This window comes from Lampris incognitus, chromosome 8, assembly GCF_029633865.1.
Source record: "Lampris incognitus isolate fLamInc1 chromosome 8, fLamInc1.hap2, whole genome shotgun sequence".
Taxonomy (NCBI): Eukaryota; Metazoa; Chordata; class Actinopteri; order Lampriformes; family Lampridae; genus Lampris; species Lampris incognitus.
In genome coordinates, this window is record NC_079218.1 from 32,442,293 (window position 1) to 32,467,278 (window position 24,986).

General features: G+C 44.0%; 2 non-coding genes across 2 annotated transcripts; one reads left to right on the plus strand and one right to left on the minus strand.

Annotated features, from left to right (window-relative positions):
* Nucleotides 1-10,335: 10,335 nt before the first annotated feature.
* Nucleotides 10,336-10,417, minus strand: trnas-uga (transfer RNA serine (anticodon UGA)). The gene has a single exon. It is a non-coding gene; the product is annotated as a tRNA-Ser (tRNA).
* Nucleotides 10,418-12,254: 1,837 nt separating this feature from the next.
* On the plus strand, nucleotides 12,255-12,326 carry trnaa-cgc (transfer RNA alanine (anticodon CGC)). Its single transcript has one exon. It is a non-coding gene; the product is annotated as a tRNA-Ala (tRNA).
* Nucleotides 12,327-24,986: the final 12,660 nt, after the last annotated feature.

Genomic DNA, 24,986 nt, shown 5'->3' on the forward strand with positions numbered 1-24,986 from the left:
TTTTAATTCCAACTAGTTACTGTAAAGAATGTAGCTGGCTGTTTCTTTCAACTGCTTCAATCCAGTCCTCAAAGGTTTATCCACATTTTCAAAATGGTGCGTCAAAACCCCATACCATTACCTTATTTGCCCAAAACACTATTACTTCTAATTGTTTTCACACACAAAAAATGTAAAGCAGGTTTTTACAACCCATTAAACACAAATGTAAAAAAAATAACAAAAATCAGTGAAGTCTTACTAATCAAAATGGATATTATTTTCATCTGAATGTTACCACTCATGACATGCAGGTATACATATATATTCATTGAGCAAATCCTTTAATGCAAAATAGTAAAAACAGCCAAATGACACTTATATCTGGTGTCCCAGTGAAGAAATACAGATTAGTTAATTTCCCCACTGTTGAAAGCAAACTGCCGACTCACCTGGTAACTGGAAATGATCAATCAGTTCTCATAAACATGATTATAATGCGATGTTACCAGAGAATTGTGTTGATGAAAACAGCGGGAACAAGCAGTTGCCATACAGGGGCGGGAACTTGGTCTTGGGAGTGGTTGGATGCAAGGTTGTTTTCCCCTCTTTTGATTCAAGGAATATCTATGGAAGTCCATTCCCATACTGGAAAACATTTAAAAAAAAGAAAGAAAGACTGAACTGTGATTTTTCTTCTCAATTGTGACTCCTTAAATCAGAATTGGTATTTTTCTGTAGTCCAAAACAAACAAAAAAAAGCACGGTGGCCCAGTAGTTAGCGATGTCGCCTCACAACAAGAAGGTGGTGGGTTCAAACTCCAGAGTTGTCCAACCTTGGGGGTCATCCCAGGTTGTCCTCTGTGTGGAGTTTGCATGTTCTCCCCGTGTCTGCGGTGGGTTTCCTCCGGGTGCTCTGGTTTACCCCACCATCAAAAAGACATGCATGTTAGGGTTAATACTCCTGCCCCCGACCGAGGCATGGCAAGACGAACTGGAGTTGGTCCCTGGGTGCCGCACGGCAGTTGCCCACTGCTCCTAGCTTGTTATTCGTCCGTCGCAGCGACGAGGACCATCTAGTCATCCTGTGATGGATGACAGATTACTTGCACAATGACTAAAGTGAGGAAGAGTTGCGCATCATCAACCCCACTCTCTCATCCGAGACCACCTACTACCAGTGGCAAGACTAGCGAGGCGACTGGCAATGGAGAAGGATGTAGATTTTTCCTCAGGGTTTCTTCCCGAAGCCTTTCCCGTAGACGAGTATACCCGCAAGGCAGCGGAGGTTATAAATCAGTTGTCCTTCTGCTAGATGAACTGCCCAACAGGCTAACAAGTTTCATCCACCCGGGTTTGAAATCAGAGTTGTCCTTCTCCTAGATTGGCTGCCAACCAAGGCTAACGAGTTCAATCGACCCACCCGGTTCTACCGCCGGGAACCCGGTCGGCCCCGCAGCAGACTTTGTGAAAACAGGAGGTACCACGAGAGGGTGCTGCTGCGGACACATTTGCGTAGGAGCAGCCATATGTTAAGGTCCTCATGGACCCGCAGCGATCACTACACCAGGAAGCGAGAGGCCACAGCACCGCCTCGCATTCCTTTTGGCAAGTAGGACATCTGGCCCAATACTTGCCACCTCCCAATTACACTATCCTAGCTGTGTAGCTCCTTAGCTCCTACCTACACAGCATGAATTTCCCCACAGGGATCAATAAAGTATATCAAATCAAAATCAAAAATCAATCAAATCAGTTTGCAATGAAAAATATGTCAAGGTATAGCCTGGAAAGCCTTCCTCGGCAAGATGGAAAACATTATATAGGGCTATTTGTTATCGTGGTTTCACAAACAATGACACAATATTAAACTGAGCTTTTTGTACCCAAGAGAGAAAGCTGCATAAAAATTGGCTGTGGCACAGACAAAACAACACAGATAAAGCAGATGTGTTCTCTTTCATATACCAACAACTTCAGACTTCAGGCCAACAACATTGTTATAAGTGGATGTACCAAAAATGTTGGATGGTTGGTATATTTACTGACCGTGAAACTGTCCATCAGCTGCTATGCCCAATGGATGGGCAAGGAATTAATATGGGCGGAATTGTTTGAGAATGCATATACAACAGTCGAGGTCCAAATTATGTGTGGCATAGGGATGGATATGACAAACTTGGACCATATGGAATATGTATAAGCAGAAGTATTCATCGTTTCTCAAGAAAAATGATATGGTTAGAAGCATACAGAACCAAAAATGAGCCATGAGTAAGAGCAAGCTATTTTCATGGATGTGTCGGTAAAACTATGGGGTGTCCACAAAGTATGACTTGATCATGGGACTGAAAATACCCACACTGCAATGATGCAAAGGTTTCTGCAGAACACTTTGAATGAAGATGACACAGTGTGTCACTTCTGGTCCAAATACTGGTAATCAAAGAAATGAACATTGGTGGGCCACCTTGAGAGGCCAATGCATTCAGTTTGGGGACTTTGTTGATACCATCATTGACTAATTACCAATTTAGTTTTGTTTTCAAATGACTATACATGTAACTGTGGATACATAGTCAATATGTGTTACAATATGTAATGTAAATGTGCAAATGCTTATATTTTCTCAAAATGTTAGGCCTGTGTTAACTTTCTAAATGAGTTTCCCATCTGGTCACCATGATAGTGTACAAAGGTGGTTTTTCGGCCATGTAAAGAATACAAAATGACAGCTAGTTGGAAATCATTTTTTGATTTTTAAGTCAGAATTATGAGAATAATAACAGCTAAGATACTGCGCAGCTAATTCTGTGCAGTATCTTAGCTGTTCCTAGGACTGCACTCTTCTGGACAGAGACCTCAAATGATGTTCCTGGAATCAACACCAGATAAGACCCAAGATGCAGGCTGTGCAAAGATGCCTCTGAGACAGTCCAGCACTTAGTAGCAGGGTGTATGCTTGCTTGGAAAGCATACACTGAAAGGTATAACCAAGCAGGGATAGTGTACAGGAATATCTGTATTGAATACAGACTGGAAGTCACCAAGTCCAAATGGGAGACACCGCCAAAGGTGATTGAGAGTGACAGAGCTAAGTTCCTGTGGGACTTCAAGTTCCAAACTGACAAGCAGGTGCTGGCTAACCAACCAGACAATGTGGTGGTAGACAAGGAACAGATGACAGCAGTAGTGATCGATGTGTGTGTGTGTGTGTGTGTGTGTGTGTGTGTGTGTGTGTGTGTGTGTGTGTATATATATATATATATATATATAGGGTGGGGGGGGGTGTCTGCCTTGGCATGATGCTTGTGTTGTGGGATGAAATAACCTGCTGAACATTTGGCATGCAGCTGTAGCTCATTTTGACAGTGTTTCTGTTGAAAATCTTTCTCAATTGATGGTCTGGGGTAAAGCACTCATCCAAAAGCTCGAAAAATTGTTTTCCAATATTAGAGGCCAAGGTGTCGCTGTAGGGAGGATTATACCAGGTGATGTTCCGCCTTCTGCTACGTTTTTGTTTTTGTTTTGCTGGCTCAGACTTAAGTACAATCCACCACTAATTAGCGACAGACAGCAAAAAAAAAAAAAAAAAAACGCAGCAGAAGGCGGAACATCACCTGGTATAATCCTCCCTACAGCGACCTCCTCACCGCAACCAAGCACCTCCAACTGCAAATGCCGTGTTATGGCATCATGTCCTCTTGAAGGAAAATGCCAGACAGAGGGAGTCATCTACCAGGCATCGGTGACAAGAGAAGACAACTGCAATGTGGACACTTACGTGGGATTAACAGGGGGCCCTTTTAAAATTGGGTTTAACGCTCATATGAGTAGCTTCAGAAATGAACATGCAAAAAATGCAACGGCCTCAAGCTGCCACATTTGGTCATTGGTAGACAAGAATATCAGTTATTCTTTCTCATGGAAAATCCTTGCAAAGAGCAATGCATATTCAATTAGAGGTAAAAGATGTAACCTGTGCTTGGCAGAAAAGTATTCTATTATTTGCAGACCTGATATGTCCACCTTGAATAATAGAAACGAATTGGCCACCAGCTGTAGACACCAAAAGAAATGTCTCCTTTGTAACTATAAGTAAAATGTCTTTATTATTATCCCCCCTCCATTAGATGATAAACATGTGACATTTATTAGAGGGTTTTTTAAATATATTTTTTTATATTTTAACTGCCTGTCCTTCCAGCTGTGCCCCAACACCACCTCAATATATGATTTACATAAATGATCTTGTTATATTTTAAATGTACACTATTTCAAGAGTGCCCTGATCCTTAAATTCTTTTCAAAACAAGCCCCAGTCCCTTACCCCATTGGTTGTAATGTTTTCTACCCCACCATTGGTTGCTGTGCATCGTAACTACCTACCCCATCAGTTATTATAGTTTAAATGTTTCCTCATCTGATTGGTTGCTGTCCAACCGAAATTAGCGGCGTGACGCTGGGCAACGTAAACTGTATGTCTTTCTTTGTTGAATCACATTAGCAGCTGATGAGTGCGCGACGCACAAAACAGGCCTGTACTGCTATGTATTAAAACTTTTTTTCCCCTGCATCTGTATATTGTAACGTGCATGGATAAGTAGACACGTTATCGGATCCTTTAGACGGGTGGTTAACGTTGTCGCTTGCAGTGCGGGAGCCGCACGTTCGCGTCCTGACTGTGGCCAGAAGGAAGGGGGCAAAGCAACAATCACGGATGAATAGGCTCGGTAGCCCTTGGCTAACGGGTCAGACACTTTAGTCGAGCGGTTAGCGATATCTCCCCCGGTGCGGGAAATACGGGTTCGCGTACCGGCAGCGGCGGTTCCTTCGATTGTCCCGCTCGACGAATTTTCTACTATGGTGCCAGACGTGGTAAGCGCGGACGCGCTTCCCGAAGGAGGGGGGGTAGTGTAACGTACACGAATAAGTAGACACCGTGTCGGACCCTTTAATCGACTGGTTAACGTTGTCGCCCGCGGTGCGGGAGATACGGGTTCGCGTCCCGGCTGTTGTGGCGGTCCCAACGAATTCGGGGGGGGGGGGGGCAGTCCAGGAACCGCCGCGCCCGGGACGCGAACCCGAGTCTCCCGCACCACGGGCGACTACGTTAACCAGTCGAGTAAAGGGTCTGACCTGTTAGCCAAGTGCCAACGTGTCTACTTATTCGTGTACGTTACACTACCCCCCTCCTTTGGGAAACGCTTCCGATGGCCTCTCGGTCCATCCACTTGTGACACCACTGTAGCGATTTCGGGGGGCAACTCGGCCGGACCGTCAAACCCAGAACGCGAACTCGGATTTCCTGCATCGCGGGCGACAACGTTAACCAATCAACTAACGGGTCCGACCCGGTAGCCAAGGGTTAACGAGTCTATTTATCCGTGCACGTTATAGTAACGTGCATGGATAAGTATAGCCGTTGGCTAACAGGTCAGACCCTTTTGTCGAGCAGTTAACGATGACTCCCGCGAAGCGGGAGATACAGGTTCGCGTCCCGGCTGTGGCAGTTCCTGTGGTTGTCTCCCGAATTTGCCACATTGGTGTCAGAGGTGGGATACGCGCGGATGCGCTTTCCCGAAGGAGGGGGGGGTAATGTAACGTTCATGAAGTAGACCCGTTGTCTAACGGGTCGGAGCCTTTAGTCGAGCGGTTAGCGATGTCGCTAAACTGGACCCGTGTCTCCCGCGGTGCGGCTGCGGCAGTTCCTGTGGTTGCCCCCGGATTCGCTACTATATATATATATATATATATATATATATATATATATATATATATAAACATTACATTACATCATTTAGCCGATACTTTTATCCAAAGCGACTTACAATAAGTGCATTTAACGTAGGAAATCAGGAGAACTACAAGTCATCAGAGGTCATAAGTGCATCTTCTCTCTAAACAAGTGTCCAAGAGCAAAACCAGTGTTAAAGTAAAAGCGCAAGAAAGATTTTTTTTTAAATGAGTGAATACGATTGTGGTGGGGAATGCTTCACTGGTAGGTTGAGTGGTTGTGCATGCAGCTCCAGGCCTGACTTCTCTCTGAGCCAATCTCCTCATCAGGGCAAGGTTATCTAAGCCACTTGTGCAGTCCTTTTTTTGCCTTCTCTCTTCCTCGGCCTCTGATGTGTCTGGTAGTTGGTGCTGCAGTTCCTGAACTTCTAGTGTGGAACCCCTTAGTGTTTGCTGCCACTGTTGTGCTGGTTATCAGGAGTATTTCCTGGTGTCAAGGTCCCCTGCTAGAGGTGGCTCACCTGCTGCTGTTTTGTCTTAGTTTCTTTTGTTTGCTTTAGTTTATTTGATTACTAACTGGGTTGGCCCTTCTTTAGTTAGTGTGAATGCTGGGCATTCACACTATTGCTTTGCAGTTCTTTATTTATTTATTTTTCTTCCACCCATTTTTTGACACTTTGTAGCTCCTTCATACTTTTAGCTACTGAAACCATTCAAATATCAAAATGTTCAACTCGTTAAGGACATTAGTGCTCCCCTTTCAGATTTTTCATACCTTTTGAACTTTTTGAAATATTCAACTTTTTTCAGCCATTTTTTGAATGGGAGTCAATGGGGGACTTTTGCAACCTTTCCACCTCTTTTACGCCTTCATACTTTTAGCCACTGAAACCATTCAGGTATCAAAATGTTCATCTCTTTAAGCCCATTAAGGCTCACTCACATTTCGGTTTTTTGAAATCTTTTATACTTTTAGACATATTAAGCTTTTTCTACTTTTTCAAAACAATGGAAGTCTATGGGGAAAGGTCAAAACCCTCATCACCTTTGAACTGTATCTCCTCCTTCATTTTTTGAGCTAGAAACCCAATTTAAAGCTTAAACAGTTCAGGGCATTCAGCTCTCTCAGAATCCTATTCAGATTTTTAAAATATTTTATAGTTTTTGAACAATTCAGCTCTAAATTTTAGCAATTCTGCCATACACTTTGCCTGTTAGAATGTTCAGTCCTATTGTGACATCACATATCAATTTGAAACTCAACTGCCAGCCTAATTACTGTCAACTCTCAACACCTGGTAGATCTGATCAGCTTCTGCCACTTCTTAACTGCTCTTCCTCCCTCTTCAACCTTCCTACCTACCTTCCTTTCTTCCTACAACCTTCCTACCTTGCTTCCTACCATCTTTTCTACCTTCCTACCTTACTACCTTCCTTCCTACCTGCCTTCCTACCTTCCTACAATCTTCCTACCTTCCTTCCTACAACCTTCCTAACTTGCTTCCTACCATCCTTCCTACAACCTTCTTACCTTCTTACCTTCCTTCCTACAACCTCCCTGCTATCCTACCTTCCTACAACCTTCTTATCCTCCTTCCTACCCTTCCTCTTCATCTTCATCACTACCCTTCCTCTTCGTCGCTACTCCCCATCTTCATCACTACCCTTCCTCTTCATCACTACCCCTCCTCTCATTCTACCCCTCCTCCTCTCATTCTACCATTCCTCCTCTCATTCTACCCCTCCTTTAAGTCTACCCCTCCTCCTTTCATTCTACCCCTCCTCTCCTAACAAATCAAGACCATTTCTTCTGATGTACTGTAGCTCTTTTTTCTTCTTTTAGTAGAACCATGTTCAGGTCAGGTTGTGCAATTCAATGACCTAGGCCTACTTGGGGACTCTTTTACCAGCGGGGGTCAAATATTTCAGACTATTCAAACCTTTTCCATACATCAACCATTGCTGCAAATGCTTGCAAGTTTTGTTACAGCCTTGTTGTGTGTGTTTGTAATGGGACTGGGAGCACTTTTAAATCTTTGCACCACGTCCACTTTTTCATACTTTAAACTACAGAAACCATTCAACAATCAAACTATTTATGTATTTAGCACATTATGGCAATTTTTTCAGTTTTTTATACCTTTAAAACTTTTAGAATATTCAGCCATTTCACATTTCAGTTTCCAGGTATTTCAGGTAGGCTAGTGACTTTCTAACTTTTCCTATTTATCCATTTTCAGCAATGCTTTCGCGATTTCTTTCAGCAGCTCAGCATTCACACGCTTTTTCTGTGGAAAAGCCTTTTTCTAGTTTTTTTTGTTGTTGTTGTTGTTGACCTATTTGATTTATTTTGTTAGTTTTTCCCTTAGCGGCCTGTCATCTTGTGGGAGGCTAGGCACTTGTGGTGAGGTCCCTTCACGTGTGTGTGTGTGTGTGTGTGTGTGTGTGTGTGTGTGTGTGTGTGTGTGTGTGTGTGTGTGTGTGTGTGTGTGTGTGTGTGTGTGTGTGTGTGTGTGTGTGTGTGTGTGTGTGAGTAGGAACACCAGGACACGTGTGGAGAGTTCATCAGTCTGCTGTGGGTTTGCTGTGCTGCACAGAAGGTGAGTATTGGTAGCACCCCATGGGCACTCCTCAGTTAGTCTGCCTTCCACAGTTGGCCTCAGCCTAGCTTTCTAGTTTGGTTACCATTATTTGTTTAGGCTGAGCGTTTTTTTGGTATTTTAAAGTGGCTTTTTTATTTCTCAATTGTATTAAAAGATCCTTTTTAAAAATTATTTGTAATAAAGATTCAATTGCTTCATGTTGGTTTTAATCGTTTTTTTCTTGATTTCCTTAGCAGCTCCAGTTCCAGTCCTTTCTTGTTTTGATTAAATAAACAAAGTATTTATATTTTTGAACCACGTCTCTGTCCTCTGTCCTTCGAATCTGTTCACCTGGCTAAGCTCCAAATCCTTAATTCTGGTTTTATAGAGAAATAGTATTTCCTGGGGTGCAATTCCCCGGGTGGCGTCGTTGGCCCTTTTCTTCGTCTTAGCCCTCCGCCACACAATAAGTGCTAAGAACAAGTAACAGGGTAGTAGTTCTTGAAGAGGTGAGTTTTCAACCTGCGCCGAAAGATGGGCAGCGACTCCGCCGTCCTGACATCAGTGGGGAGTTCATTCCACCACTGTGGGGCCAGGACAGAAGAGCCGTGACCGGGTCGATCGGCAGCAGTGGCCTCTGAGCGACGGAGCAACCAGGCGTCCCGAGTCAGCAGAGCGAAGTGGTTGGGTGGGGGTGTGGGGCTTGACCATGGCCTGGAGATAGGAAGGAGCTGTTCCTTTCACTGCCCTGTAGGCTAGCACCAGAGTCTTAAACTGGATGCGAGCAGCTACTGGGAGCCAGTGTAGGGACATGAGAAGGGGAGTTGTGTGGGAGAACTTAGGGCGGTTGAACACCAGACGAGCTGCAGCTTTCTGAACAAGCTTCAGAGGTCTGATGGCCGACGCCGGGGCGCCAGCAAGGAGCGAGTTGCCGTAGTCCAGCCGGGAGTTGACCAGAGCCTGGATGAGCACCTGTGTCATCTCCTTGGTGAGAAATGGGCGAATCCTCTTGATGTTATAGAGGAGAAATCTGCAGGAGCTAGCAACCGATGCAACGTTTGCGGCAAACAACAGTTGGTCGTCCAGGATCACACCCAGATTCCTTGCAGTCCAAGTTGGTGTCACCAAGGTGTTGTCAATGGTGATGGCCAGGTCTAGGTGCAGGCAACCTTTCTCCAGGAGGAACATCAGCTCTGTCTTGTCCAGATTGAGCTTCAGGTTGTGTGTCGCCATCCATGTCAGTCAAGCACGCAGCAATGCGTGTCTCTACTTGTGTGTCAGAGGGAGGGAGGGAGGGACAAGATCAGCTGGGTGTCATCGGCATAACAATGGTAAGAGAAGTCATGTGAGCGAATAACAGAACCCAGGAATGTTGTGTACAGGGAGAAAAGGAGAGGACCCAGAACCGAACCTCCTTCGGTTATGGGTCCTCTCCTATATGTATATTGTGTGTGTGTGTAAAATCTGTCAATATTAGAGATTATATTTATAGAGTCCCGCTGTCCGAAGGTTAACGCCAAGAAGCGTCCAAAGTAATACAGCAGTTTTCTAAAACAATACCACAAAATGCTTTACAAAAAAATAAAACCAGATGAGGCAAAAACAAGAGTAAGACCAAACAAGTAAGAGCAAAAAACAAAAACAGCATAAATAAAAACAAATATCACACATTTGTAAAAGCTTTCATAAAGAGAAACGTACTGCAGACGGTGGAGGGAGCCCTTGCTGATACCGGAATAAAGTGCATTACAGTAGTCAAGCCGAGAATAGATAAAAGCATGTACAGCTTTTTGCAGATCAGCAATTGATCAAAATGACCTAATTTTGGAGATTAGTTTAAGAAAATAAAGGCAGAGGACAGGGTCTCTGCAGATACAGACCCCACCACACATGCCTAGTGAGTCACAAGTGATGGTTGAGAAGGGTTATTTTTTGTACGAGTCTGTACATTGATTTTGTTTTTGGAAAATCCTACTAGTTTTATTTTAATATGCAGCAAAGAACTACTTCTCTTTTTGGCTAACAAAAATGATCCTTTCGCTGCGAGCAGGGTTCGAACCTGCGCGGGGAGACCCCATTGGATTTCAAGTCCAACGCCTTAACCACTCGGCCATCGCAGCTTCTGCCTAGTGCGATGTACATTAAAGATATATCTTGCCCTACAGAGACGAGATTGAGCACCTCACATCATGGTGTACTACCAACAATCTTGTCCTTAATGTGCAGAAGGAGCTGATTGTGGACTTCAGGAGGTCTAGAAGCTGCAGCCACTCCCCCATTCACATCAATGGGGTGGAAGTGGAGCATGTCTCCAGCTTTAAGTTTCTTGGAGTCCACATCAGCGAGGACCTTTCATGGACATTAAACACCCAGGCCCTTGTGAAAAAGGCTCAACAACGCCTGCATTTCCTGAGGAGGCTGAGGAGCGCCCGTCTACCCCCCAAAATTCTCACCAACTTCTACCACTGCACCATAGAGAGCATCCTGACCATCTGCATCTCAGTGTGGTACGGCAACTGCACCTCAGTAGACCAGAAAGCTCTGCAGCGGATTGTCAAGGCGGCCCAGCATATCACCGGTACCCAGCTCCCAGCCATAAAAGACATTTATCACAAACGCTGCCTTCGAAGGGGTCTGAGCATCAGCAGAGATCCCACCCACCCCAACTATGGACTGTTCTCCCCCCTGCGCTCTGGGAGGCGCTACAGGAGCCTCAGAGCCCGCACTACCAGGCTCAAAAACAGCTTCTTTCCACAAGCTGTTGCCCACCTGAACCTGGCTACCCACTGAATGTCTGTAGATATGTTTAAATATTTTGTACTCCAGCTCTTTTTTAACTTATTTTTAGCTTTTGGTCTTCATGTGTGTATATCTTATATTGTGTTTGCTGTGTTTGTCTGTGTCTGTTTGGTGAAGCCACAGCCCTCATTTCATTTTTAACATGTGCCTGCACATTGTTTTTAATGACAATAAATTGAATTGAATTGAATCGAGTAAGTGGCAGTTGGCAAAACGGAACGGGAAAAACCAAACTACGCTATGGAACGGCAGCACAGTAAAAAAAACTACATAGATTCGCTATGGCGGTGTTGTATTGTTATCAGAAACAAATAAATTATACAAGCAATTCTGTCAGTTTATGTACATATAAAATCACATCGTCCACATCCGCCATATTGTCCGTTTTGTGACACGCTACGTAACATCCTGTTGTGAATTCCGTCGCAGAGGACGGCAAGAACTTATTTTAAATTTGGACGGCAGAGCCGCCGTCTGCCGTTGTCATCCGGTTTTACCGTCCTGCTCTCATCCAAAATAACGACTTTCGGTTCGCCGTCCGCATTTTACCGGATTCCACGTGGAAAGACCGCCGACGGTCGCTTAATCAGAAACATCTTTATCTGAATTTGACTCCGGTTTAGCTGCTCTCAGTGTATTCACATAGATTAAACAACACATCAAACTTTAGGAATATATACAAGGAATGACTATTGCAGGTGAAACAGGAAGGCAATGGTGCAGCGTAAAAGGAAGCTGGAATAAATATGTTAGCAGGTTACTTATATTATACATGAGGTAGGCGGAGATCGGCGCACAACGTGCTTATGAGTTATTATGAGTTAAGAGTTATTACTCATCAGAGTGACAGCCTGCGGAGAGAAACGGTTCTTGTGGCTGGTTGTTTTGGCGTACAGCTGGTGGTGAATTTCTACAAACAACGCATATCTGCCCTTTTGTTTTTATTAACACGTAGCCTGCTAATCACCGAAACAAATACCGAATGGGTGAACGTGGGCGCAGTTAGGGCCATTTAGCTTTTACGTGGAACCAATCGGTCAACCAGTACGAGAAGCACTAGTCAGTTATGATTTGTACAGCAAAAACACATCAAAACTTTGCACGTCATTTGAAACCTTATTTCAAAAGGCGTTTACTCAGTAGTTACCAACGCGTAGTGGGGATGTAGCTCAGTGGTAGAGCGCATGCTTCGCATGTATGAGGCCCCGGGTTCAATCCCCGGCATCTCCACATTTTTAGTAATCCTCTATTCTTTATGAAATTCTGCTTTCACGACGCCATGGCACATTCCTTACTTTCTTCCTTACTTTCTTCCTTTCTCTCACATCTGTGCAATTAACGACCAACACTTAGCGCGTCGTTTAGCTTCAACTTTACAGATTGTGTCTGCGTTTTTTAATATGAAAGGATTAAAGGCTGCCTTTCTTTCCCCTCTGTACTGTCTGCCTTTGTTCTGCCTTCCATAACTACACAATGTATTCTTTACATACAAATATACAGCAATCATATTACGACATATATTTAGATATTATCTTATTTTTTCACTTTTTTTATTCAAGTATGTGTAAATAAATTGTTCCCTGCTTAATTCGGCTCAGAGTCTGTATCTCCCACCACCACGTCAGTGGCCAGCGGCAGGTCTGCGCCTCTTTTGCTTGCAGAGAACCAGCACTTCACACTGGGCTCTGGGTCAAACTTTTTTTCTCTTTTAAAATGACTCGAATCTGTAATAAACCAGCAACCTCTTGACTTCCTTGAGCACAAAAGGTTAATTACATTTTCCCCTCGTCATAACGTAAGCAGGCGAACTCTTGTAGCCAAGCTGATTTAAATTGTCTTGATCGGAGCCGCAGGGACGAGAGAGGAAGACTCCACTCACTGCGCTTGGTTATCATCACCTGTAACACTGGACAACGAAGATTTTGCTTCATGAACCGGTTTGGGTGTATTTTATGGATTTTTGGGCCTCCGATCACGAAAATCACCTTAAAATTTTCCTATCACATACCGTTTTGTAGAACTAACCTATTTTTATGATTTCCCGTCATATTTTAAGTCTACTAGTATATTGCCCTCAAAGCAAGTTGTTTTGGTCAGTCCAAGCATGCCTGGGCATGCATGATGTAGGTGCTATGCAAATGTTTTCTTGGGCATGTCTGGGTATGCTTAGTCAGGCTTAGATGCTTGTTAGAGCTTGGCTCAGCGGTACTCAGAAGTCAATTCCATTTGCAGTCCCAATGATATGGCGAGAACAGAAGGATCACATGACAGACTGTTACGTCTGTCTGACCAATGTATCTGGCTTCTCTACTAGAAATAAGAAGTCTATTGAATACCCCAATCTGCCTTCAGCCATGAGACCAGTGCCACATGACGACAGTTTGCCAGCACCGAAGCCACCAGAGACATGGAGCCAAGATGAGGCAGATGAAGATGCCACAACGCATGAACCAGATGTGGAAAACGACACTGATCCAGATATGAACCCTTTATGCCTGGTTATCCTCATCTGACAACACAGACAGAATTAAATGACCTGGTCAGGGACTTTGATTTGTCAAAAGCTAAAGCAGAACTACTTGGTTCAAGATTGCAGGGATGGGGTTTGCTGTCACCAGGTACAAAAATGTCTATCTTTTGGAACCGTCAAGACCATTTGACAAACTTCTTTACACAGGTTGACAACCTCTGTTTCTGCACTGACATTGATGGATTATTCATGGTTTTGGGTTGTGTGCATGACCCACAACAATACCGTCTTTTTATAGATTGGTCAAAGTTAAGTCTGAAAGCTGTCCTGTTACACAATAGCAATGTCCACCCTTCACTACCAAGCAGCTATACAGTACACATGAAAGAAACCTACAATAACATGGAAACTGTTGTTGAAACACATACAGTACAACAATTACGACTGGAGCATCTGTGGCGATCTACAAATATTGGCACTGCTACTAGGAATGCAGCTCAGATATACAAAGTACTGTTGTTTCCTTTGTGAATGGGATAGCCATGCGAATGAGTCACATCACATTAAAAAGAACTGGCTGCGCCATAAAGCATGTTGTTCCAGGACAGAAATGTGATTGGATCTGAAGCAAGCTGTTACTAAGATCCGCCCCTCACACAGATCCTAAAGAGCTGTTTTCTTTTTACAATGAACTGTGTTTGGCATGTGATTGCTCTTTAGGATCTGTGTGAGAGGCGGGTCTTAGTAATAGCTTGCTTCAGATTGCTTCAGATCCAATCATGCAACTAACACCTGTGCTCTGTGCCTGCACAAAAACCATTCACTCACTCCTGTTTTGTCTCACTATGCCCTGAAGAAGGCCCAAGCCGCTACGAGTGGGCATTTTTAGGTCCTTTCTGGATATGTCCAAGTTTCAATAAAGACATTTTTAATTACAGGGATTGCCTTGGTCAGAGAGATTTGTTCTCTTTTTCATCTGAAACTACTAATCTTGGACCAAAGAGCACCCAACAAATATATTACTTAACTACAGAGAGGACTGAGCACGCCACTGACTCCAAACATACGGTTGGCTTAGTGTTCTCCTTACTGAAAATAAGTTGTTTCAACTACCAGAACCTTAGCAATGACAATACTTTCATGTATGTGAAATACTACAGCATAACTGCAATGGTAAAGGCAATGAAAATGATCAAATAACAGGAAATTACATGTCAAATGCATGAAAATAATGAAAACTATTCAATAGCAATACAAACGTTTCTACATTCTTCAGAGAACCACTTCCGTCTCCAACTACCATACGTTCACTAATTCCATTTATAAATCCTGAGCACAAAACGAGATACTTTTCCCTCACTCGAGGAACTGATCAATACTCCTCTGTATTTTGTTACCTTCAGAATATGGATAAAACAACAAACAAGCATTCTTTCATATCTCATGTCTTTTCACACGAGCTACACAGTGAAACAATAGGCTAGATGCTAATATTCGCTAGCAACTACACTCGACATCAAAACAACATTCAAACTCAGTCTTGGAACACTTATATCGTCCACAAAGCTAGCCAAATGATTATCTGACACTTGGGGTTTATGTCAACCCATTCTTAGTTGTTTTACACCATATTTTTCGTATCTGTGGAGCAGTAGGGAACAGACACGGGTTTAGCATGTTATCAACTCAAGCGCCATTTTTATTCTGCCCCTGACGTAACCAACACGGCTTGAGTTGGGCGTTTCCATACTGTACCCGGTATTACAGTGACACCTGCTGTCAACAGGAGATAACAGAATTTAAATGAATTGACGTATTGAAAGAAGACTATTTATAAAGGAGCTGACGATTTACTTGTTTTAGATTTACAACAAAAAAAAAACAAGGGGGGTGTCAGTTTTTTTTAACTTTCAATAGAGGCTGTTTTTCCACCCCCTACACTCTCCCCTACTTTTAAAGATGTCTCCTGACATCTACAGCTACAACAATAAGTCATCCCAGTCAAGAGTTCACCTCAGAAAAAGTCATTGCTGCCTAAAGAATCTGTTAAGTGTCTTGTCCGTCATGGATCAAGTTCTAGTCTTCAGTCTAGTAAGACCAGACTACTGGCCTTGGCACATTGTTAGTGTCCGGGAAGACTAGGCTTGGCATTTCAGTACTTGACATGAGGTAGGGTACGCATTGGAAAACAGAGTTGACTCCAGGCATCAAAAGTTGATATGAAGGTTGGCCTAAACTGTTATAAGTGAACATTCCCCCGGGTCGTGGTGCACGTGACGATCTCCTTACAGTTTGTTCACCTGGTGACTCTGGTTCAGGCTCCTCTTCTACTTCACCGTGTTCCTCTTGGACAACATTTACTTCCTCATATGTTTCTCCATCATCGGCACTTTGAGAGATTGTTGGTACTTGTTGCTGCTCTGGCCTGTGAGCTGGTTTTGGTCCTGTAATTGGTTCTTTGTCAGCTGATACATTTCTCACTGGTTGGAACTCATGAGCGGAGGGATCCAGCGGCCTCTGTGGCTCTGAGTGAGTAGCACGAGGTCTAATAGGAGTCATCTTATACACCGGTATGAGACAGGGGCTATATGAATCCTCTTCTTTGTCCATCTCATAAGAGTCCTGCTCTGACATCCCATTGTTGTTAGTTCTCCGTTTCGTTTGTTCCCTTTTTTCAGATCCAGTTCCAGTCTCTTCTAAAGTTAAGGCATTCACTGGCAACAAGAGATTTCGATGGAGCACCCGGATGACTTTGCCTCAACTCTCAGCTTGTACTTTGTACACAGGCCCTTCATCGACTCTCTCGATCACATGGTGGACCCTCTCCTCCCAGTATGCACGGAGTTTGCTTGGGCCGCCTCTTTCGGAGAGGTTCCGCACAAGTACTCTGTCACCCGGTTGGAGGGTGGCACCTTTCACACCCTTGTCATATTGCCTTTTTCCTTTTGCTGAGGATTTTTTTTACTATTTTCTGAGGCAATTTTGTATGCCTCCCGCATCCTACTTGCCCATTTTTGTGCAAACATTTGTCTGTCTGGGGTCTCTTGCTCAGGTTTGAGGTCAAAGAGTAAGTCGATTGGCAAGCATGGGGCTCTTCCATATAAGAGAAAGAATGGTGAGTATCCCATAGCTTCGTGGGTAGTGCAATTGTATGCGTGCACAATATGGGGCAGATGCTCTTTCCAGTCAGACTTGTTCTCCTCCTGCAGGGTTCGAAGCATCTGGAGCAGTGTTCTGTTCAGTCTCTCAACAGGGTTTCCCCTTCGGTTGGTAAGGAGTGGTTCGAGAATGAGATATGCTCGCCAACTGTTGGAGTCTCTGAAACAGTGCATTCTCAAATTCCCGCCCCTGATCGTGGTGCAATTTTTCAGGGTACCAAAACCTAGGAATGAAATCCTGGAATATTTTCTCTGCCGCCATCTTCCCTGACTTATTTTCAGTGGGGTACGCTTGGGCGAAGCGGGTAAAGTGATCAACTAGAACGAGGATGTATTCATAGCCTCCCTTGCTTTGCTCAAGATGGAGGTAATTGACTGAGACAAACTCGAACGGGGCACTGGACATTATGGAGCCCATGGGTGCTTTGTTTGGAACACAAGGCTGCTTCTGTTTAATACAAGTACACCTTCTGATCACGTAATCCTCAATCTCCTTCTGCATAAATGGCCAAAAAAACCTCTCTCTTGCCAGGCGAATTACTTTGTCAGCACCAACATGCCCCATGTCATTGTGCAAGCTTTTAAGCACCATTTGTTTAAGTTCAGTAGGGAGAACTAACTGTTTCCTCTGACTAGCATGTCTATACAGAATTCCCTTGTCTAATTTTAGTTTGGTCCATTCATGTACTAGTCTCCTTGTCTCACTTGACATTTGTTTTTTTTCCTTGTCATTTGGGATCCATCCTCTCTTTTTCAGGGTTATGACTTCACTGATTGAAGTCATTTCTTTGTGCAGTTCGGATGTCCTCTGGGGTAAATACAGGTACAGTACTAGGCGGTGAGTCCTCAGCTGTTGAGGTGAGGACCAATGCGGCGGCCCATGGCACATCCTCATTTTTCTCCACTTTGTCTCCTTGCCAGATAGCTGTGGGCATCATTTCGGTGTACTTGCCTATGCACTCACGGAGCTTGATAGGATAACATGACAGTGTGTCAGCGTCTGCATTCATCTTCCCTGGCCTATATTTTATGTTGAAATTGAAGTCTGCCAACTCGCCGACCCAGCGGTGGCCTACTGCATTCAGCTTGGCTGTACTCAATATATAAGTCAGAGGATTGTTATCTGTATATACAGTGAAAGTAGGGACATAGTACAGATAGTCTCTAAATTTTTCACAAATCGCCCACTTCAGAGCGAGAAACTCCAGCTTGCCTGAGTGCAAGTGATAGTTTTTTTCAACTGGAGTGAGTGCTCTGGAGCCATAACCTATGACACGTAGTTTACCTCCCTGCTGTTGGTAAAGTACGGCCCCCAGACCTTCATTGGAGGCATCTGTGTGAAGAATAAATGGCAAATCGCAGTCGGGATAGCCTAGTATAGGGGAAGAGGTTAGCATGTCCACAAACCTGGAGACAATGGCACTGTGCTCAGGAGTCCACTGGACAGGTGTATTGGATGGCAGCTGACCACTGTTTGTAATTTGGACTCTGCCTCTGGTGACCTTGGACTGAACAGTTTGATTAGATTCCTTCTGGCCCTGTGCAAGCTCAAAAAGGGGTCTGGCAATTCTAGCAAGGTACGGGATAAAAGATCGGTAGTAGCTTAAGAAGCCTATTAGGGCTCTAACTTCCCCCACTGTCTTGGGCTCTCGCTCTTTGAGCTGTATTACTGCCTCCAAGTCCTTGGGGTCAATTTGGACTCCCTCATCTGATACTACACAACCTATGTATCTAACCTGCCGTTTAAAAAGTTCACATTTCTTTGGTCGTAGTTTGATACCGTGTTCTGTCATTCGGCCAAACACCTGTCGTAGTGTTTGTATGTGACTATCAAAAGATGTGGAATAGCACAGCACATCATCTAAATAGGGGGAACAACACTCATCCCTCAGGCCTTCCAGAACTCCCTCCATGCATCTCTGAAATGCCGCAGGTGCATTTGTGAGTCCGAAAGGGGGTCGCACCCACTCTTCCACCCCCCTATGGTGTGTTGAATGCAGTGATGTGTTGTGAACTCTCATCCACGAAGCCCTGGTGGTAAGCACTCCCTTGGTCAAGTATGGAGAACCAAGTGTAGCCTCCGAGGTTATCCAGCAGGTGTTGGATACGTGGAAAGGGGTGTCGGCCGGGAATGGTTTTCCGATTAACCTCTCTGAAGTCGACACACAACCGTAGGCTGCTGTCCTTTTTCTGCACGCAGACCACAGGAGATGAATATGGCGATTTTGACTTCTTTATCCGTCCTTGATTCAGCAGATTCGGTACATATTCTTTTACTTCCCTGTATAAAGGCTTTGGGATGGCATTGTAGCACTTTTGTACAGGTACATTTTGAGTTTCAGATCTTGGATGCAGCCGATATCACTATCATCTTTGGCGAAAACATCCGACTCCTCATACAGCATCTTTCTTACTGTTTCCTGCTCCTTTTCCTCCAAGTGTGACAAATCAACGGGTGGCTGCGATTTCTCGTTTACTGGAGGCTTTTGTTTGTCATTTACCTGTTGGCTTTGTTTTTCAGAGCTTAGTTGAACAGAGCAGGTGTCAGCCTTCATGGACGGCTTGGCTGATGCGGCATGTTGCATAGGGCAGGTGAACAGTTTCACATCAGCAACTTCCTGAAGAGTGCCAAGTGCTGTTCTTCCTGAGAGAAAAATATCATGTTTGGTCACGTTCTGGATAGCGATCTTAACAACTTTGGACAAACCACTGGGGACATCCACGAGCGTAGGGGGCGGCTCTAAATCTTCTGGACAGTGATTGTCTATAGCTGGCTCATACAACACTGTTCTCCCTTCTGGCCAAGCTCTAACTCTGCCCCTCACCTCACCTATTTGACCTGCCGAGATTTTAAGACCTTTCTTCCCTACCCTGACATACTGAGGAGATTCTTCATCTGACACAGTTGCACTGAGGGTAGACACTATGGCTTTGACTGTATCTTCATTAATATGTAAAGCTTCCTTTAGCAGTGAGCTGATATCCATGCCATCTGTCTGCTCATTTCCTTTGATTATCTCTGTGATAACATTTGACCCTAACAGGGGGAAACTGACACTTTGGCCTACTAACATGGGGACTTGCACTGCTACAGTTCCATGCAAAGGAGTTGAATCAAGTGCAACTGGACTTGGTATATATCCGTGAAGACGTTCGCCTCTCATCCAAGAGGCTTCCTCAGTTCGTGCCTTTCTGACTAGACCAAGCTAGTCTGAAAACAGACTAGCTTGGTCTCTTGGATGGCCTCTTGGATGAGAGGCGAAACGTCTTCACAGATATATACCAAGTCCAGTTGCACTTGATTCAACTCCTTTGGATAACCATGACCTGGATGAATGAGAACATTCACAGACACTACAGTTCCATGGTTCATGCTCACAATCTCCAGGGTTACATCTATCCAGCCGCCAAATGGCACATCAGTTCCGTTAGCTGCAGCGACCTCTAGGGGTTGGTCAGCGAGCAAAATCTCAAGGGGTTGGATCTTGACATTAGGTAACTCATTTTGTATCCACTCTCTCCCAACTATGGTTACCTGAGCTCCTGAGTCTAAGAGCATCTGTACTGGAACCCTGTTGATGGCACAGGTAATGATGCATCTTTTGCCAATGAGTTGTGCAATACGTTTTTTTTCTTGTTTTAGGCTGAGCCGTCACTGACACAGGTTTCTTGCCTTGAATTGAGTTGACTGTCACCAGGGACGTTGCCTTTACCTCAGTCACTGGCTTCCCCTCTCCAGTGACTGCACTCCGTTTCCTAACCACTGTCTCTTTTAGACAGCCCACAGCACGATGTCCAGACTGGCCACAGCGGAAGCAGCGAGAGCATGACGCATTTCCCTGTAGCACACATCGAGAACAACGGCCTCTGGTGTCAGTCCTTTCCGTCTGGGTGCTTATCTGGGGCTGCTGAGCATCTCGGGCAGTCTCACTGTCTACTTTTGTGGTCAGTTTAGTCAAGTGTTTTGTCAAGGTGGACACCTGTGCAGTCAGTTCCATGATAGCAATCGGATTTGCCTGTATGTCATGGTGAACATCAGTCAGCTTTACCTGATCAACTGGTCGGTTGTCACCCTGCTGAGCTGAGCAAACAGTCGCTGATTTGGATTTAGTCACAGCACCAAGGCGTTTAAGTCTGTCTGCCTCCTCACTAGCTGACTTAGTGATTTGCTCCAACAATAAATCATCAGTCACCCATAAGTTTCTGAGGTAAGGTTTAAGATTACTCCTTATGTGACTATTTCTCTCAGTTAAATCTTGGTAAAACGTTTGGAGGAATGTACCCTGTACCAGTCTTTTGTCATAGTTGAATTCAGTATCAATTTGTTGTGAGGCTGATAGAACACGATGTTTGAGACCCATTATCCTATACAAAAATTGCTGTGGTGTCTCTTTATCCTGCTGTTTAGTATTACTCAACTCATGAAAGAGTTCTGTGCTACTTTTATCTCTGATGTGAGACCTGAGAAACCGCTTTAACTCATCTACCGTGAGGTCATCTTTATTGGTTAGCATTTCTCTGAAGTTACCTGGTTTGGTTACCGTTATCACGGTTCTGATAATCTCATGCTCACTGAACCCCTCCTTAAGACCCTGATCTAATTGTTTCAGGCATGAAAACGGGTCAGGGGTGAAAAAGGTGAGAAGGACATGACCCTCTAGGGGGGTCCGGGGGCATGCTCCCCCGGAAGAAAATTTTGAACATTTTATATTTAAATGCATCAATCTGGTGCACTTTGAGAGAAAAATCAAGCATAATTACAAGACACTATGTATATGTTCACAATATGCTATATAAGAAACGAGACTGACAACTTCTCTCATGAAATGCAAAAGAGCGCAGCTTTAATATAGGGTAATAGTGGCAAAACAAGATAGGAATACTAACAACATGTGTATGGGTGTAGTTTATATCTTTTTGGCAGAGAATGCACCGTGCGAATCCTTGTTTATTGATCTTCCGGAAGACATCTGACAGATGGAATGAGAGCTCTTGTTCTTTCACTCTTATTTTCCCTTCTAGTTTAAGCCACGACCAATTCCAGCTGCATTTGATGCCTGCATCCACTTGTTTTACAAGAAGAGCATCTTTCTCTCCTAACACACTCATTCTGGAAAAACAATGTTAACGTTAGTAGGGTTGACTTCTAGCTTAATTGATAAGTGGTGGTTGTTCACACTTGGATCTGACGTTACATGTTATACAGATATCTGTCCACTTGAAATCAGATGTGTAAACGAGTGTTTCACAAGTTCAGATAAGTAACTTAGACTATAGGCCTAACGTTACCCTAACCCACAGACTAAAATTGAAAATTGTTTTACACACAACGTTAGGCCTACATACATAGTTGGATTTCAGATTAAAAGGTATCCAGTATTTACAGTTACAATATAGTAGGTTAATAAGTAACATTACGTCCCTTCCACTGACTAACATTACTCAACATAATTCTGTGAATGTAAACTTACACGATGTATTTCGCTACGCTCGCCCGCGCTTTAGCGTGATCCTGGAACAGCCAGGCACTAGAGAGCCCCCAGGCTTGCGCCACTCATAAATCGACGGTTACAGTCCAGTTCTTTGATATAAGCCTGTCCTGTGACACATACACATAGGACAGTAAAATTATGATATTGTTAACGTTCGCTAACGTAACGTTAGCTAATTTGTTGACTCAGATTCTACAATGTGAGTTAGCTAACTTAGAACACAAAAAGCTAGCTAACATTAGCTAGCTAGCGTTAACATTACCTCAGCCTCCCACCGCACCAGTTCCTCAGTCCACACGTCCTGAAATGGGTTTTAGAGATTTTGAGAATTAGCCAACAGTTAACGTTCATCGTGTTTCTTTTTGTGGGATAACGTTAGCTATACAACCTAGTCTGCCGCGTATACGGTGTAAGCTAACGTTAGCTAACGTTACCCGACTAACTAGCTAGCTAACAATTTTCCACAAGACGCAAATCTCTCCACCTGTCTGTGTGGAATATAGCTAATGTATGCGTCGATGATACGTGGATTCTTTATTAAATCTCTAGCTAGTGATAGATTACCAGAAATCATGTAGGACTAGGCTATGTCAACAGAGCTCATGAGTAACGTTATACATCAGAAAATATTGAAATGATTGAAATGCTCACCAAATTCAGTCAGGCAGGCATCAGTCAGCTAACGTTAGTCCAAAGAGTCGTCTTCCCTCAGCCCCATGGAATGCTCAGCCCCGCGCGCTGCTCCATCAATCGCTTTGGTCAGCACGAGCACGAGCACTCGCTGCACAAGCACTTCACGAACCAATCGGGTAGCGGTACCTTCCCAGAGAAGACTGGTGACGCGAGGCCCCTCACGCTCATACGGGGAATATTTTTGTCAATGAAAAAGGCGAATTCGAATTCGATAGGCCAGCTCACCGTGGCTCCGCGCTCTCGTGTATAACTCCATGTCCGGTCCATACCCCCCCCCCAAATATTTTTTCATCGGATCTACACGATTCACGTAGGTCACCTATTTTGGATTCAAAACGGCGAATTTCGCCGAAAGGTGAGTGATTTTCATGCCTGTGTTTGCACATACTGTTGTAAGGAATTGCAGACCCAGAATCAGATAGTTGACCACCATGGGTCTTAAACTCCCTACAAGGTAACAAACTTGCGATGTCAATCAGCCTTACTACCTGATCAGAAGCACATGAAGATGTGCTGACTCTCCCTCCCTTCACAGAGTCTCTAACTGGAACAATAGACTTAGCTGGGATGACTGCTTCTGGAGGTGACTGTGCCTTGTCAACCTCTCCGCTGTTGATCTGTGTCTTGATAGATGCGGGTGAGAATAAGTCATCCTGGTCATCAGCATCTTCGCCTTCCAACGCAGGGGGATCAGTAGGGGTCAACAGTTCCTCAACCATATCAAGAAGAAACGCCAGGCAAGACACGCCTCCATCTTCCATGTTCTTAAGCTTCTCACTCCTTATGAAGTCGAGAATCACATCATACAGTTCGGGTTCCGTCAATTTGGATGGATCTACAGTTGCTTCTTTTCCCACATTACCGATTTCATGTGCCACGGTCTGTAGTTGACTGCAACTCAACTCTGGTAGTTTCTTCTGCAGTTTCCAGATCAGCAGCTGAGAACGAGACATTGTGACTGGGATCCCTGAAGCCGTAGCTCTCTGGATGACACTTTGGAGGGCAGTCTTCCCTGAAGCTCTGGAAACAGGTCACAGTTGCAGTTCTGGCACCCTCAAACAGCTGGTCGTATCCCGGACGAGCCCCCAAATGTTACCGGCCTCAGGTCTATGGGTGCCTGAGCCAGTAGCTAAAGTTGCTGCACAGTCCTGAAATGGCTGTAGAGCAGTAAGGAACAGACACGGGTTTAGCGTGTTATCAACTCAAGCGCCATATTTATTCTGCCTTGTCACAATCATATTCCATTTCAGTGGTATTCTTCTAATTCATTCAATTCAATTCAAAATATCATGGTCATTAGCCCAAAACAATAAAATAAACAAAACAAAACAAAATAAACATACATGACCTTTAGATGCTACTATCTTCAGTAGTTGCTTTGGATTACAATCATATTTCAATCACATACATCCCACTTAACATCCAACCTGACCTTCACAAGTCAATATGGTTGGCTTAGTGTTCTCCTTACTGAAAATAAGTTGTTTCAACTACTAGAACCTTAGCAATGATAATACTTTCATGTATGTGAAATGCTACAGCATAACTGCAATGGTAAAGGCAATGAAAATGATCAAATAACAGGAAATTGCATGTCAAATGCATGAAAATAATGAAAACTATTCAATAGCAATACAAACGTTTCTACATATATTTCCATTCTTCAGAGAACCACTTCCGTCTCCAACTACCATGCATTCACTAATTCCATTTATAAATCCTGAGCCCTAAACGAGATACTTTTCCCTCACTTGAGGAACTGATCAATACTCCTCTGTATTTTGTTACCTTCAGAATATGGATAAAACAACAAACAAGCATTCTTTCATATCTCATGTCTTTTCACATAGTAATTTCGAGATGAGCTACACAGTGAAACAATAGGTTAGATGCTAATATTCGCTAGCAACTACACTCGACATCAAAACAACATTCAAACTCAGTCTTGGAACACTTATATCGTCCACAAAGCTAGCCAAATGATTATCTGACACTTGTGTTTTATGGCAACCCATTCTTAGTTGTTTTACACCACATGTTACGTACCTGTGGAGCAGTAAGGAACAGACACGGGTTT